Raw genomic sequence first — 10,293 nt, forward strand, 5'->3', positions numbered from 1 at the left:
AGTGAGAGTACCCTTCCTGCAGTCCAGGAAGTAAAAATTGCGTTGCTGAAAGATCTGTTGTCTCAGTGCTGATTTTTCTTTGTAGCACTGAGCATCTGTTTCCAACATCGAGGTATAATGGAGCTTAGTTTCTTCCAAGGCTTGCAGATGACTACTTTCTTGCTGTGTCCTCTCATGGTCTTTCTTATGTGCCATGCACCATTGGTGTCTCTCCATGTGTCCAAATTTCTCCCTCTTATAAAAACAACAGTCAGATTGGATTAGGGCCCACCAAAAGGCTTCATATTTAACTTAATCAGTTTTTTTAAACGCTCTGTTTCTATAATATAATCATATTTTGAGGTACTAGACGTTAGTGTTACCAAACTAACTTGGATCTGCCTGCCCGAAGCAGCGGAGTCAAACTCTGACATCAAGATTTGCAATGTGAGAAAAGTGAAACATTTGTTGCAGGGTGCCAAGCAAGCAGAACTTGGTAGCTTATGCTTCAGACCCAAACTCATAGATGGCTTATGTGTAAGAGTTTTTAAAGTCAGGGAGGCAGTGGTTACAGACAAAGTTGTAAATTAATACATGGGGACTCTACATTAGTCAAATAGGTGAGATGTTTTGAATTGGAGGCTTACAGGTCACAGGTGGATTTAGAGGTTCTTTGATTTGCAATTGGTTAAGGAAGTAAGACTTCGTGTAAAACTTGGAGTCAGCAGACAGGAATGTTAAGGCTTTGCCTGTGAGCATGACTTTCTTTAAGGCTCTCAGGAAGAAACTTACAACAAAGAACAGTGGTCATAGTTCAGTCTTCAGTTCCTTTTTATCTGAGGTCTGTGTGCCATAGATGGACAGCATTTTTCATCTGGTGAGCATCTTGGTTTTGAAAAGCAATTCAGGAACATGTGCGCAGATGTTATCTTTAGTTTCTCTAGAGAATCAAATATCTTGTGGCTCTAACTTTTTTTGGCTGTTGTTCCACACTACTATTACCTTCTTGCTTTTTAAGGCTAGCTAGGTGCCTGGAATTTTCCTCAAAGGAGCTCAAATTTTTCCTCTATTTCTATGTTTTGGGGGTCCCTAAGAGAAGCCCCTAAGAGGAGGTCCCTGCTCTGTCTCACTAGGGCTTTAATGTATGAATTTTGTAGGGACAGAATTCATCCTTTAAGAGAGATCATCTTGAAGCAACTTTAGTTTAGATGTAGGATAATAACAACATACTATGCAAATAAACAAAGGCTACCCAAATGAGAACAAGCAAAAGACAGCTGTCAAAAGAGTCAGCTGCCATAACTTACATTTTGGTATAGATTCAAAGGCAAGCAGAGGAGTGGGAAAGATTTGTAACAGAAAGAAGGGAAGTCTTCATGTGTGCCCTGATTGGAGGCCTTTGGCCTATGGAAGCTGGAGGTGGTTCAGTAGAAGCAGAACATCCTATGTGATTGGTTAGGGGAACTTGTTTGGCTTTCTTCAATTGGCTGTAAGTTTAGGGACAAAAATTAGAGAATATATCAATTTTTTAAAATATAATATTTTTTACTTGAATCCTCCCAACCCCACCTCTTCCAGAAGCTATCAATTATTAATCAAATCATGACTATTTGGGTCAATAATTATGGAGATTTGTGTTTGACATCCTGGGCTGGCTACTGCAGATTGTGAGTCTGAGTTCTATTTTTTATATATGGCTTAGCTATTGTTCATTTGTCTATTTTGTCTCTCAATCTTTTTTTGTTTTTAAATCTGAGTTTTGTGACAGTATTAATATGACTGTCTGCTGTCTTCTAGTATGTGGTTCCCATAATTTTATCAATATTCAGTCCCAGTGTTTTATGGGAGTTTCTGTTTTTGATTGTAGAAAGGTGATGAGGACAGAGGATGTGGGGTACAGTTAAGCTGGACGAGAGGAGGAGAAAATATTATTTGGGCTCATTCTCATACGTAGCACTCATGATTAACAATCAGGGGTTAGCAAACCATAGCCCATGGGCCAAATTCAACCCACCAGCCAATATTGAAATACAGTTTTATTGGAATACAGCCATGGCTATTCATGTATATGTTATCTATGACTTTTTTCACACTGAAAGTGCAAAGTTGAATAGATGTAATTATGCAGATAATATATGGCCCACAAGGCCTAAAAAATTAATTATCTGAGTCTATAGAAAAAGTCTGCTAACCTCTAATTTGGATTAGCAACTACAAAATCTCACAGTTGAGACTCAAGATGGAAAAGATATAAAACAGCCTGTTTCATTGAATAAAACTCAGAATGTACTTTGCTGTAACAAATCCATACACTCTCCTTCTAGTAACTACTCACTACTTTTTGTGGTGGAAACTACCTCCACCTTCTTGACAGCCTCCTTCACCACCCTAGTCCAGGTACTTCTGGTAGGGTTCAACCCCCAGTGCTATGGCTGAAGCATGTGACTTGGCCTAAACTTGGATCATTCTTTCTCCTGGTCACAGTCATCAATGTGGTGATGGGCATATGATCCTATCAGGACAGTAGAGGCAGACCCAAGCTTTGGTTTGACTGTTGGAATAGACGAGGGTTTTCTATTTTTCCACTGGACTTGAACCTAGGAGGGTGTAGGATGGAGCCAGTGTGTCCGCCTTGACTCCATGAGGGGAAGGGCTATTTGAATAAGGAGCCAAGACAAGGGAAGTAGAGGTGAGAGAAGGAGAAGAAGCAGTTTCTGATGACCTTTTTGAGCTCTACATGCAGCTGGCAAGACCGGACTTTACATTTGCATATGCCAAGACATTCTCTCTCTAGTTAGCCAGTTTGAGGTGTTTCTGTCCCTGTTAAACAAGAATTACAATGGATGCAGGTGACATGTAAAGAAAAATTTCTTCAAGAAAGAGGAGAGATGATGTTTATTTATGACGGAGAAGGAGTCCATCAAGGAGGTAGTTGAGAGTGAGAACATAAAAGAAGTTATTTCCTGAAATAATTGCCACTGGAGATGTAAAGGGTGAACCTCCAATTGCTTTGCTTAACACATAACGACTCCAGATCACAGACTTAGCTCTTGATTTTTACCCTGTTTTTGAATTAAGGCAATAAGCCAGAAATTAATATGGGCAGATTTCTCTGTGTTTGTTCACTGTTCAACGTTAATTCCCAGAAGGATGAAAGAAATATTTACTTAATTGAATGTGCTAAACAATAACAATCCTCGCTTGCTTTTCACATGTACTTGTCTTACAGAAATATGCTACGAAGAGTCAATGAAGCTATTTTTAAAAAGAATTCCACATACTACTTAATTATAATAATCTATAGAGTGTAACTGTACATTTCCCACCCTAGGATACGAGTGGGCAGAACAAGAAACACTGCAGAAAACACACCTTCTTAGTCTTTTCTTCTTGTGATTGCAGGAATTCTTGGGGGTTGATGTGAACTTTCCTTCTTAAATGTAATCCCTTTGATTTGGGAGGAAATGGCACATCTTATAGGTCAAGGGAATCAACTCTTCTGGTGGTACTGGGATTATACATTTGTGAAATATATGAAATATTCATTTGTAAGTACATGAGTAAATTAATTAATAGATGCATTATGAAAAGTATGAAAAATTATATTCACCTCTGAGCTGGCCAAGTGGGTGGGTGAGCCCAAGTATTTCCAGGATGAAATAAACCATAGTCCACTGAGAGGAGTTTTCCAGGGGTAACAGATGAATGCCCTTTGGGTGTGCTGCCCTATATTCTAGTGGTTCTCAATTGCAGCCACACACTAAAATCATTTGGAGATTTTTTTTTTTTTTTTGAGACAGAGTCCTGCTCTGTCATCCAGGCTGGAGTGCATGATCTTAGCTCACTGCAACCTCTGCCTCCTGGGTTCAAACAATTCTCCTGCCTCAGCCTCCAGAGTAGCTGGGACTACAGGCCTGTGCCATCACGCCCAGCTGATTTTTGTGTTTTTAGTAGAGACAGGGTTTCACCATGTTGGCCAGGCTGGTCTTGAACTCTTGACCTCATGATCCACCTGCCTCAACCTCTTAAAGTGCTTGGATTACAGAAGTGAGCTACTGTGCCTGGCTAGAGATATTTTCATAGTATCAGTAGGCGAGGCCCCATTCCAGAGCAACTGAAGCAGTATCTGGGGATAGGAGCCAAGCCCTTAGTACAGGTTAGAAGCCTCCAGGGGATTTCAATGTATTGCCAGGGTAGACAATTACTCTTCTACCAGGAAGCCCTTCCTCCTACATGGCCAAGGTAATGGGACATCTGTCTCATTCTCTTTTAATTCTACTTCTTTCTATGCCTACATCTGTTTCTCTTTCTACTGGCCCCCTTTCTCTTTGACATAATGTATCTTTGTCTGTTCTCTGCCCCTACCTCTCTCTCTCTCTCTGTTCCTTCAGACATTTTATTTACATGAGTCTGAAGAGGTGACAGAGACCCTAAGAAAAGACTGAGCCACCACTCCCTCTTGTTCCTTTGGGATACCTTCAGATACAGAGGCTGTGATTTACAGTACAGTGACTTACAACAGTTCTTTAGTGAGGTGCTGATCCGAGTCCTATATAGCCCAGGGATAGGATGTTTTTGTATGTTTGTTTTTTTATTTTGCTGAAGGGTTAAGCCAGTGGTTCTCAAAGTGTGGTCCCAGGCAGGCAACTTCAGCAACCCGGCAACTTATTAGAAACCCAAATGCTTGGTCCTCAACTCAGCCCTGCTAAAGGGAAAATTGGGACTGGGTCTCCTCAGAGGTATTTTCAGAAGACCTCCAAGAAATTTTGATGCATGCCAAAGTTTGAGAACCAGCCTCCATGGGAGAAATGCTCCTTGACTTATTCTTCACAGGCATCTACCTTGGATGAAGAATGTCCTCCAAATCTCTGAGCTCACAATGGGCTTGGGAGCTGTATTTATTCAAGGAAATAATGCTATCTGATGAAAGAAATGACCTCAAGTCTCAGTGACTTGTGTGGAAATAAATGAAGAATGCCCAAATGGGAAACAGAGACTGTATATTCAGAGCTTACCAGTCCTTAACAACAGTCAGCTACAATCATTTGTATTTGGCAGCACCTCAAAGACAGGTGCAGTGGGGAAGATTTACAGTGGGGCAAAAAGGGAAAGCTTCAGGTGTCCCCTGAGTGGAGGCTGCTGGTATGGGGAAGCTGAAGACAAGCTAAGTAGAAGTCTGGCATCTTACGTGATTGGTTTGGAAGTATATTTGGCTTTCTCTGGCTGGTCCTGAGTTAGAAGTGGTAGCAAAAATTAGAGAAGCTGCAGTTATTGACTATGATGGTTAATTTTATATGTCAATATCATTGGGTTAAGGGATACCCAAATTGCTGTAAAACATTATTTCTGAGTGTGTCTGTGGGAGTGTTTTTGGGACAGATTATCATTTGAATCAGAATACTGAGTAAAGAATATTGCCCTCATCAATGCATCTGGCATCATTCAATCCATTGAGAGCTTGGATAGAACAAGAATGCAGAGAGCTGATTTTCTCTCTCTCTTCTTAAGCTGGTGGGCCAAGAAGGTGATGGCAGTGGTGGGCCATCTGGAGTGGCCGCTGCTATCAGCCGCTGCTGCAGGGAAGGTGTGGGGAGGACACGGACAGCCCCCACCCCCTCAGCCTGCCACTCTGGGGGCTGCCATAATGGGGCCGGGCTGGGTCACCTGCCAGTGGGGTAACAGCACCGTTGGGCATAGAAGGGCCCTGAGGTGGAGCTGGGCACAGGACAGTGCTGTGCTTGTACGTGGGGCACAGGGCCAGGCCCAGGGTGTGGAGCTGGGGTCATGCTTTTGGTATCCGGGGTGGGAAGGGGGAATGGTGCTCGCTTCAGGGACCTGGCCAGTGGTGCAGCCACTACACTCACCCCACTTAGGGGACCAGGTTCCTGCACCTTGGGAGGAGGCTCTGTGTGGGGCTCCCCGGGGCCATGTCCTTAGGGTTTGTCCCACATTGGGGTGACCACCAGGCCTGACACTCCAGACAGCTAGACCTGCGGCCTGCAGCCCATGATCTGCTCCTGGAGGTGTACCCCCAGGCAGGGTCACAAGCCAGGTGAGGGGGAGTACTGGGCTGCCCTGAGCACTGGGGCCATGTGGGGAGCTCGTGGCGACATTGCCTCAGCCCCAGACACCAGCCTGGACCCAGAAAGGACCTGGAGGACCCAGCAAGGACCTGGAGCCCCCATCCCAAGCTGCAAGGGGACAAAGCCAGGGCTGCACATTCCATGGAGCTGGTAGCAGCTGGGAGCAGGCAGCAGCCCTGACCCTCTGGGATGCAGCTGCAGCCACCCAAGTTGGGGCTGTAGATGTGGGCCGCTCTGTACTCTTGGGGGCCTGGGAATGACTTTGGGTACCAACAAGCATGGGAAGGAGACTGAGGGGGTGCTGAGGACAGCCTGGCACTGGCCTGCAGATGCCTCTTGGTGTGAGCAGCCTGGATGCTATGGATAGCAGCAGGAGGCAGACAGGTTCTTGGGTGGAAGGGGGTAGGTTCCTGGTGAGGGCCTGAAGGATGAGGGCTGGGATACCAGTCCTGTGGACCGGAATGGGAACATGTAGTGCATTTTCTGGGCCTGCCCATGGCCACATGGACTAATTGGCACACATTTCCTACCCTCTGAGGCCCATAAAAGCCTGGGACTCAGCCAGAGCAGATAAGACGAGGGGACGACCAGCTGCAGAGAGGACATACCCTCTTTGCTAAGAGTGGGACACTTATCAGAATGACCAACTACAGAGAGAAGCTACCCTCTCTGCTGGGAGCTGAACACTCTGATGGGACACCTTTGCTGCAGAAAGGAGCTTCCCCTTGTGAGAGACTGAGATGTTTTATCACTCAACAAAGCTCTGCTTCATCTTTCTCACCCTTCAGTTGTCTGTATAACTCATTCTTCCTGGTCATAGGACAAGAACTCAGGACCCAACAAATGGCCAGGCTAAAGGAACTGTACCAGAAACAGGGCTAAAACATGCCCCTCGCTCACTGCATTATGGACAAGGAGAAGGGGAGAAGAGTTGTGGCTCTTTGGGGACCCCAGACCTGGAAGCCCCCTGAGCCAGGGCTGTGACTCCCTCCTTGGGGTCCTGCAGTGTCTGGCCTCTCCAAGCTTCTGGATACCACCACATTCCTTGGTGCCAGCCAGGGAAGCTGCTTGCAGTATGCCTGGTCCAGCCACTGCCTTGCAGAAAGCTGGCACCCATGCTGGGACTTGGAGTTGCTCACCCTGTGATAGCAGCTGGCATGTCTGAGGGTACAGACCCCACGCTCACTCAGACATCCCTCACTACTCCATGCCTGACTTGCAGTCTCCCTTGGAGGCATAGGATCCAGGCCCATAGCATAAGCCAAGTGCAACCTGCCAGGGCAGGTGGACAGAATGAGCCCAGTGGGCCCTAGCAAAACGTCGGGCAAGGTGCCATCGGACACAGGTTTCCAGCCAGAAGAGCAACACTCCAGAGGTCCTGTAACACTGGGACATCCATCTTCCCTTCCCTTTGGACATCAGAGCTCCTGGGTTTCAGGCCTGTGGACTCTGGAGCTTATATCAGTAGCCCTGCTAGTTCTCAGGTCTTCAACATTGGACTGAGAGTTACATCATTCCTTCCTCAGACCTCTGGGCCAGCACAGCATGAAGTCACAGGAATGGAAAGCAAAATTTTTATTAGTGGGTCACTAGTGATAATGATGAGTGATGCCACTCCAACTTCTACCCCTTAATTCCTAGACCCATGAATTCTGGCTATGGGAGAATTGGTACCATATATTGGATGCTGATTTAGAGTATATACAGCTTTCTGGAGTACCCTGAGCCAGCCCTGCAAGGTATTGCCACCTAGCTGGTGCTGTAACTGAGTCTTCAAAAATCTATTTGACTTTTTTATGAACCAGGAAAGAATCCCTCACCAGACACTGAATCTGCGGGCACCTCAATCTTGGACTTCCCAGTCTCTGGAACAGTGAGAAATAAATTTTTGTTGTTTATGTTGTAACTCTCAGTCCAAGGCCAAAGGACCATGGGAACCTCTGGTGTAAGTTTCTGAGTCAGAAAGCCTGAAAACCAGGAGCTTTGAAGTCCGAAGGCAGGAGGAGATGGCTGTCCCAGCTCAAGAAGAGAACGTGAACTTGCCTCTGCTTTTTGGTTCTATTCAGGCCCTCAGTGGATTAGATGATGCCAGCCCACATTGGTGAAAGCAGATCTTCTGTCTTAGTCTACTGATTCAAATGCTCATCTGTCCTGGAAACACCTTCACAGACAGACCCAGAAAAAATGTTTTATCAGCTACCTGGGCATCTCTTAACCCAGTTATATTGACTTACACAATTAGACCTAACAGTGACCAAGTTCTGACTATTTGAGGCCTATTGCTGCAAGGGTTGTGATTTTGCTTCCTGGGCTGGTTGCTACAGAGACTGTGGGTTGAGGTTCTGTTTTTAGATATGGTCTGGCCATTGTCTGTTTTTCTCACTTGGAACTTTCAGATCTTTGATCTCAGACTGGATGAGCTGTCTAGAATTAGCTTCCCCAGATTCTCTACTTTGTTTCAAATGCCTTATTTCAGTGTCAGTAGGATTGAAGGACCCCGACTGCATTTGCCCACACATTCCTCACCATGTGCCCTTGGGCTGGCTCCATTGTGTTCCCCAGAAATCACAATCTCAGGGAGATAGGGGGCCTGGGAGAGTAGCAGCACTGATAAGCAAAGGGGTCGTCCCTATGCGATCTTTGCGGTTTGGCTGGAAGATGCCACTGGGGGTCCCCTACCACTTTCTGTCTTGATTAGGCATCATGGAGAGATATTAGATAATTCTTAATCATGGTTGTGGTTTTCAGATCCCCAGTGGGAGGAGTTCATCAGTGGAAAGAGAAGTGAAAAGCAGGGGCACTTACTAGGCAGGGAATACAATTCTTTCTTGATCTGAGATGGAGAGAAACCAAGTGAAAATATTATAAAGTTAGCAGTCTAAGAAAATTCCATTACATAGTTTCTGCAATTAAAATCACTGGACTGGAAAGACCAGGGATATCTTAGTTGTTCTTTGGTTGTAGAGGATGATGGTACCAGAAAAACTAAATAAAATAAGAAAGACATTTCCCTTAGAGGGAAGATCCACCCCTTTCCTCTAGAGAAAGCCTGAATCTAAGAAACCGAAGAAGGTGTTCTTCTAAACTCTGCATATAGGAAGTATGATGATTAATTTTGTGAGTCAACTTAACTGGACCATGAAATAGCCAGTTAAACGGTATTTCAGGGTGTGGCTTGAGGGTGTGGAAGAGATTAGCATTCAGATTGGTGGACTGATTCCTTAAGATGACCCTCCCCAGTGTGCCTCAACACCATCCAGTCCACTGAGGGCCTGAACAGAACCACAAGGAGGAGAAGGAAGGTTGAATTAACTCTGCCTGCCTGCTTGAGCTGGAACAGTGAACCTTCCGTGTCCTTAGCACTCCTGGCGGTCAGGCCTTCAGATCCAGGCAGGAACTGACATCATGGGCTCCACAGCTCTCGGGCCTTTGGATAACACCATCAGTTTTTCCAGATCTTCAGCTTACAGAGGGTGGATCGTGGGATTTCTACAGGAAGATAAGATTCTATGGGGAAGTCTGTCTCCTCTCTTTCCCTCTGTGACCTATGATAACAATGCAAGTAGAGGGAAATCTGTAGAGATTTGAGAAAGAAGTCCAGGAATATCAGTAGAGGGAACTGCAGGGCAAGGTTTACTGAGTTGCAGCATTCACAGAGCTGTGAGTGGAAAGATTGAACCCCATGCTCTGAGAGAACATGCCTCAAAGATAGATAGTGTCAACTTTTTGGGCAAAAGCTGGTGGCAGATGAGATATACCAAGGGCAGCATTGGGTTGTGTGTGGGTGGAATGGGCAGGCAGGGCTTGGATTTTCCCTGGGTGGAATTACCCTCCTCAGGGAGGTAGGTGAGATCAATGGGCTTTGTTAAAACAATCAATATTTTTGTAGACAACTCTTAAAACAACATTGAGATAATTTGTGTGTGTCGGGGGGGATAATAAGCAGAAAAAGAATAAGAATATTTGTCTGCCCTATATTTCAAAAAATGAGCAGCCATATCATTTCTGTAGTTTCTTTGTGGGCAGAATTTACTGAATTCTTACTATGTGCTTGGCACGGTTCTCAGCACTATTAAAAGTATTTCCTCTTCAGTGACCTTATAAGAGGGATATTGTTAGTATACCCAATTTACAGATGAAGACAAGCCCAGAGGTTAAGTTACTGCTCAATATAATTCAGCTGGTGGATGATGCTTCAGTCAGGCTGATTCCCAAGTCTGCTTTTTAAACA

This window comes from Aotus nancymaae, unplaced genomic scaffold, assembly GCF_030222135.1.
Source record: "Aotus nancymaae isolate 86718 unplaced genomic scaffold, 86718_ANA_hifiasm-v0.15.2.pri h1tg000018l, whole genome shotgun sequence".
NCBI classification, from domain to species: Eukaryota; Metazoa; Chordata; class Mammalia; order Primates; family Aotidae; genus Aotus; species Aotus nancymaae.